Here is a 7595-nt window from a genome sequence, read left to right on the forward strand (position 1 = left end):
TTGGGATAATACAGCACAGTATACAACAGTACGGTGCAGCAATACGGCATCACCGAACAACCCTGAACAGTGACACATTATGTGGTACAGTATGCTACATACAGTACAGAAGGTAGTGGAGCCTGCGTGTGGCTCAGTGAGGACCCCTGGTGAGGTCAGCATTGACAGTTCAAATGGCTTGCGGGAAAAAACTCAGTCTCAGTCTCTCTGTTCTCGCTGTGTGACTGCGGAGGCGCTTGCCTGACTGCAGCAGCTGAAACAGTCCATTGTTGGGGTGATGAGGATCCTTCATGATCCTGCGGGCTCTGCTACTACACCTCCTGGTGGATCATGAAGGATCCTCATCACCCCAACAACGGACTGTTCCAGCTGCTGCGGTCAGGCAAGCGCCTCCGCAGTCACACAGCGAGAACAGAGAGACTGAGACAGAGTTTTTTAAAGTGGATAAAGTGGTATACTGGACAACTGGATGGACAGGCTGATCAGCAGAGGTTACACACTGCAGTTCGCCTTCCCCCCTTCCTGGTTCGAAGGTATTTTGGAAACAGTACTGTCATCACAGGAACAGCGTCTTGCTCTTCAAACAGAGCTACAGGAATTCCTGTTGTAAAATACAATTTCCAGGGTTCCGAAGGAGAGGGAAATCAGGGGTTTTATTGCCATTATTTCCTGGTTCCCAAAAAGACAGGAGGAATGAGGCCCATCCTCGATTTATCACTGTTCAACAAAGCGATAATGGAAAGGCCTTCCAATGCTTACGATAAGACAGGTGCTGGAATGTGTTCACCAGGGAAGCTGGTTTACTTCCATAGACCTGAAAGACGTATATTTCCACATCTCCATCATCCCGAAAGCACAGGAAATTCCTGCGCTTCTCATTCCAGGGGATCCAATACCAGTACAACCGTCTACCGCTCGGTTATTCCCTGGCTCCATGCCCCTTTTCCAGATGTGTAGAAATGGCTCTGGAGCCATTACACAGGATGGGGATAAGAGTGCTTTTTTCGAGTCTGGGTTTCGCCATAAACTGGAAAAAGAGCTCCCCAATTGCCTCCCAGCTCGTTGTATACCTGGGAGTGAAATTTAACTCGGCCGAAATGAGAGCGCGGCTCTCACAACAGAGTTTGGAGGGACTGACAGTCCTTCTCCGCCATGTCATGCCCCACAGGGTGGTGACAGCTCTCTCTGTCATGCGACTGCCAGCCATGATGTCAGCGGGTCACACAGGGTCTGCTCCACATGAGACATCTACAGAGGTGGTTTATCCGCCTGCGCATCAATCCTGTGCATCAGCGGGGACGCATCCATTCCTCCTTCAGTGGCCCCTGATCTGGCTCACTGGAAAAACCTGCACACATATCAGTTTCACGGACTAATCTCTCTCAGGATGGGGAGGAACGTGCCTGTCAAAGGTGGTAGGGGGGCAGTGGGCAGCCCTGTGTCTCTCCACAGAAACGCACTGGAACTTCTCACAGTGTGGAAAGTGATCCAGAATTTCACTTCAATGCTGCAGAATCAGCATGTCACCCGGTTTTGGAACAAGTTTAGCAAAGCAGAAGTGGATTGGTTTCCGCACGCAAAAACGCATGGTGCACTCTATGGTTCTGACTGAGCCCACAAGACGATCCTCCGTTGGGGGTTGAGGTGTTTACGCATCAGCCGTGACCCAGGGTGCTCCTTTACATTTTCCCACTGGTCCTGCTGTCTGTGGCTCCTTCAAGATTCAAGATTCAAGATTCAAGATATTTGTCACATACATATACATACTTTCATACATATATGCAGTGAAATGTAATGCAACGCACCCGGTGATAGCACACAATATGTCCTCGGAAAAAAAATAAAAAATAAAAGTAGAAAATTCCTTTCTAGTAGACCGACTAACTGACTCCTAAAACGTAATACAGAAAGTTGAATACTTATAGAATAAGATAAAAATATATAGAATAAAATACAATAAAAATAAATTGAAATAAATGGAATAGATAGAAGGAATATGCCTATGTATATACAGATATGTGCATTTAAAGTGGCATGTGAATGTGAATTAAAGTGGCATGTGAATGTGAATGTGAATAGAGTGAGGTAGTGTTTGGGATAATACAGCACAGTATACAACAGTACGGCGCAGCAATACGGCATCACCGAACAACCCTGAACAGTGACACAGTATGCGGTACAGTATGCTACATACAGTACAGTAGGTAGTGGAGCCTAGTGTATGGCTCGGTTAGGACCCCTGGTGAGGTCAGCGTTGACAGTTCTAATGGCTTGCGGGAAAAAATTCCGTCTCAGTCTCTCTGTTCTCGCTGTGTGACTGCGGAGGCGCTTGCCTGACCGCAGCAGCTGAAACAGTCCGTTGTTGGGGTGATGAGGATCCCTCATGATCCTGCGGGCTCTGCTACTACACCTCCTGGTGTATAGCTCCTGCAAGGGGGGGAGGGTAGTTCCAGTAGTACGTTCAGCAGAACGCACCACCCTCTGCAGGGCCCGCCTGTCCTGGGCAGTACAGTTCCCAAACCAGGCAGTGATGTTGCCTGTCAGGATGCTCTCCACTGCTCCAGAGTAGAAGGACTTGAGGATCCTCACCGAGACCCGGAATTTCCTCAGCTGCCTGAGGTGGTAGAGACGCTGCCTCGCCTTTCTCACCAGAGTGTCCGTGTGTACAGTCCATGTTAAGTCCTCTGTGATGTGGACTCCCAGATATCTGAAGCTGCTCACCCTATCGACAGAAGTCCCATTAATCCACAAGGGCGCGTGCGTCCCAGATTGTGATCCACGCCTAATCCATGCCATGCCTCAGGATCCAGGAGATGGCAGCTCGCGATTTTACGCCCTAACCCGGCGTTTACGCCTAAAAGCATCACTAGCTCCTTCAGATCAAGAGTGATCACTCTGGATGGATTCTTTCCTCCCCCTCAGAACCTTGGAGGAGGAAGCCACATCTCATCTCCGCTGCCCGATGCAAGCGCTGTCCTGCTACATCGCGTGTACGGTGGCCGTGCGCCATTCCCAGAGACTGTTCGTGCACTACAGAGAGTGATCTCAAGCACCTGTCACACTGGCTGTGTGAGGCTATTTCACAGGCATATCTCTCCTCTGGGACGGATCCCATGGTGAGCATCAGGGCGCACTCCACCAGGGGATTTTCGTCCCCCAGGCGTTGCACAGAGGAATGTCAGTGGAAGACCTTTGCACTGCAGCTTCTTGGTCTTCCCCCGTGTTCTTTCATCCGGTTTTATTTACTCGATTGCTACATTTATGTGCTACCCATTGACGGAAGATAGTTAGGTAGATTCACTCGCATCACCTGAACTTGTCTGCAGCGGAGGACGAGATGTTGACACTACAGGCTAGCATTTTGCTGAAGTCCAGGGCTCATGGACAGTTTTGGAACTTACTCACAGAGGAAAAGTACCCAAACATGAGGAAATGTGCTACCTCCTTGACTGCATTATTCGGCTCTACTTATTTATGCAAGTCAGCATTTTCCCACATGAAGATTATTTAGTCCAAATACCGTTCCACCATGACTGATGAACATTTGGAAGCCTGCTTGAGGCTGGCTACCAGCAGCAACCCTGGCCAACTCCATTCAGTGCAAGTCATCAGAGTAAGGTAGTGACCATAAATGTATTTAATTGCATTGTGCTGTAAGGGTTCATTCAGTGATGCAAGGTACGCCAACATATATTGTATAGTATAATAAGTAGTAATATAGTGTAACAATATAATAAGTATACTTATTATATATATAAATAAATATATTTAGCATTTTTTAATGCAGGTAGATCATTTTGACCTGGTCATTTTAAAAGTAGCTCGCAGGTCGAAAAAGTGTGGGCACCCCTAGTCTAATAAGTCAACAACATTGTGGCCTTTAACTAGGCTTGACTTAAAAAGAAAAAAAGACATTACCCAATTGGCCCTGTTCAATGTTTGAAAGCGTCACACACTCATCAAAGTAGAAATAGGGTATTTTTGAGAAAGTAACAGACAAGTTCAAAGGTATAAAAGAAAACCACAGCAGGGAGGAGGTGCCAGATCCAACAAAACATGAAGTAGAGGAAAACAGTCCACAAGAGCTATAGAAATTGGATGGGTTCACACTAGCAATGAAGTAACAAAACAAGTCAGAGAAAAGCAAGGTGGGGTGACAAGGGTGGTCACAATTAACGTTCAGGCAGGTTTTGATGAAATACTAAAACAAGGAAAGGCTCTGCTATTTCAAGGAGGAGAATCTAGCAAAGTTTACAAATCTTATTTTTAATTTGATGTTTGGACATCAATGAAAATCCTCTTCCCAAGGATGTTTCCATCTAAACGATATCCAACACTGTCAAACTCCCAATTTTGCGCTTCTGCATAGCAACTCAACCAAAACCAATGCTGAATGAGGGGTCTGATGATAACAATGGCTGTGATGGTTTTGTCTCTGAGCCCAATTTAGCACCAGCTGACGAAAGGTCAACACTGGAGTTCACAATGGACAGAAATGATCAGTTAGATTTGACAGATGAATCTCACGACTCCCTTCAAGAGGTGTTTTCAGGAGTCTTCAGGAACCACAGAAAACCCTGCAAGCTCAAGTTATGTACCAAGCACGTTTGTCAGCGTAATCAGTGATTCCATTGCTTTGTCTGTGGATACAAACGATCTTGTTATAGATGATGTTTCAGAAGCAATAGAAGCAGATACCTCTGACCCTGAGATCACTTTTGGTGCATGACAAACAGTAGATGATGACTCTCTCAGTGACCCACTGATCTATCAATCTGATGAGTTCCCTCAAAGCCCTCTTCATATTTGGCCTGAAACAACTTTGGTTTTTCAGCAGTGAAAGTGAGATGTCTACTCCCTGACCATTCAGTAGAAAATGGTAGTGGGTCTGGTGTAGTCAGAGATGTCTACAGCAGCTTCTGGGCAGAGTTTTATGAATGTTGCACCCTTGGAACAACGTTATAAGTACCTTTTCTCAGGCATGATTTCTGTGCTGCTACATGGAAAGCAATTGGGAGAATTATTCTGAAAGGATTTCAAGATTGCCAGTACTTGCCAATGAGGCTAGCCCCTATCTTTCTAGCGGAGGGGTAAAGCTTTCTTCAGTTTGTTAGCTGTCAAGTGCAGGATGTCCTCAGGCATGCTTTGGATGATCTTTCTTTTGTTGATGTTGATGACCTTCTAGAAGTGCTTAACAGCTATGAATGTGGGAAAATGATCACTGCTGCTACTCTGCCAGAAATCATGGATGAAATATCTCACAAGGAACTTGTGCAAAAAACAATGTTTGTCATTGGCTGTTGGAGGGAGATCACACAGCCACATGTGCATCTCAGCTCTGGGGAACTGACCAAAATGTACAGTGACTTCAAACCAATGCCAAAGAAAGTGGTAGGGGTGTTAAACTTTCCTACAAGGATGGCATCGAAGGAAGCAGAGGTAGCCCAGCACCTGAATAGATACATCAGGGAACTTCATGAGGAAAAGCTTGGAAGTTTTTGAGGTTCTGTACTGGCTCTGATTTGTTGGTGTCTGGTGTTATCAAGGTGGAGTGTACAGTTCAGACCAATTTCACTAGAAGGCCCATTGGACGTACATGTGGCATGCTTTTGCAACTGTAACAGCTATGATAATTTTCCTGACTTCTGCAATGATCTAGAGAGCAACATCTGTATAATGGACATTTTGTAGGCAGGTAGGCAAATGTTGTTTCTGGATGTTTTCACTTTAAAATGTAGTGAGACAATTATTCACACACCTTTGTACACCATGTGCAAACAAACACATGCATTCATTAAAACACAGATGCTTAATAAAAACACATTCAAACACACACTCATTCTTGTCTAGTAGGAAAGTTTGTTCTGAGATACTGTTCAATAGTATCTTGATTACAGAGAAATTTACTGTTCAGTTATGATCAACTTGTAACATTGCTCATGGTTGAAGCTGGAATATTCAATTGTCATGGAATATGAAATAACATTTCAAAGACAATGATTTTCTTCGCAAATTCCTTGCATAAAGAGGTTTTATTCTGAAAAGCCGTTGTTTGTTTATACTGAAAGGAGCACTCTACAACTTTTGGTATTTGGGATTTGGCGCCTCTACAGTTTCTGAGTGCAATTGCACTTGTATAGGACTTTTATTCGTCATTGATTGTTTGATAATTGAGTATTTTCACAACATGTTATTACTCATCATTGCTCATATTACAGCAACAGTTTTAACCCTTCTTCGTTGATCTTGCAATTAACTTTAAGGAATTCACAGAACATAATTGACAGTTTGATTATCTATAGAATGAATGAAGAAGAATGAAGAATTTTGGCAACCTTACAAAAGTATGCCAACGCAGGGAGGTAGGGGGACCATGGATGTAATGAACGGTTAAAATTTTGTTCTGACAAGCAAAAAATAAAAGTGGGATACTGGTTTTGGTTTTTCTCTATTGAATGGTCTATTCAATTCAAGGTTTGATGGAAATAGGTCATACTCTCAGTATGAATTTAATTCATAGATACAATATAACTGGATATAAATGTCAATGTATCGCCGCTGTGTACCCATCAGCCAGTGTCTGCCAGTCTATGTTAAGAGCGAGCTCCACCAATCAGAGACGTCGCTGTCACACTTATGGGGAGTGTAGTCTCCATATCTCCATGTGTCGTCACCATTTTTCTGAAAACAAGGTTGATATCATATGGACTTGTGGCTTCTACAGGAGCAAAAACGAATTATTATATACATTATGTAATATTTATGCAATTATTTACAAACATTTCAAACCCTTATGGTAACCCTAATCCTAGAAACTACAAAGATTACAATTATGTCTCATTTTGTTATGCAACCTGATGCAATTACCTCATGGGTCATATAGTTGTATTATTAAAAACCTGAAAATGAAACAAATGTATGGGTGAAAAACAACATGCATGTGTTCTGTGGACTAGGGTCGGGGAATATACCTGCGTTGTCAGCTTTTACATATGTAATTTGCAAATCCCTGAATTATGTGTTAGGCCATTTTAAGTGGCACCCCCTATTGCCACTACCACCCCTCAAAAAGAACATGTCCAGAGCTGGCCAATACAGTTCACTTTAATTTGGTAGCTCTTTTTATTCGTGAGATATAGGACTTCAAAGGTGACCTCTGGTCAGGGTTAAAATGTCAATATCTCAGTTCAGGGTCCACTGAAATCTTAACCTATAAGCTGAGACCATTCCAAAAATATGTTTGGTTTTGTTCGACGACAAAGTAAAAAAAATGTATCTGAGCACATGCTGTTACGGACCCAAGATGCAGGAAAAACCTTGGTCCCCTTGTTCCCATTGGAAATGAGGTCCACGATAAACCATTCTTTGTAAAATTTGGAGAAAGCTATATGTTAGATCGCAATGTACTCACATTCAGTGTTCATATAGATTCATATGTAGAATTTTATATACAAGTCTATAGAGATATGACGTAGTGCTCAGAACACCTTTATGTAAAATACTTGACGCAAATGTTACTTGTCCATTCAATTGATTTTAAAACACACTTTATAACATACATACATACATACATACATACATACATACAGTCAACT

The sequence above is a fragment of the Zeus faber genome (genome assembly GCF_960531495.2).
Source record: "Zeus faber genome assembly, chromosome: 10".
Taxonomy (NCBI): domain Eukaryota; kingdom Metazoa; phylum Chordata; class Actinopteri; order Zeiformes; family Zeidae; genus Zeus; species Zeus faber.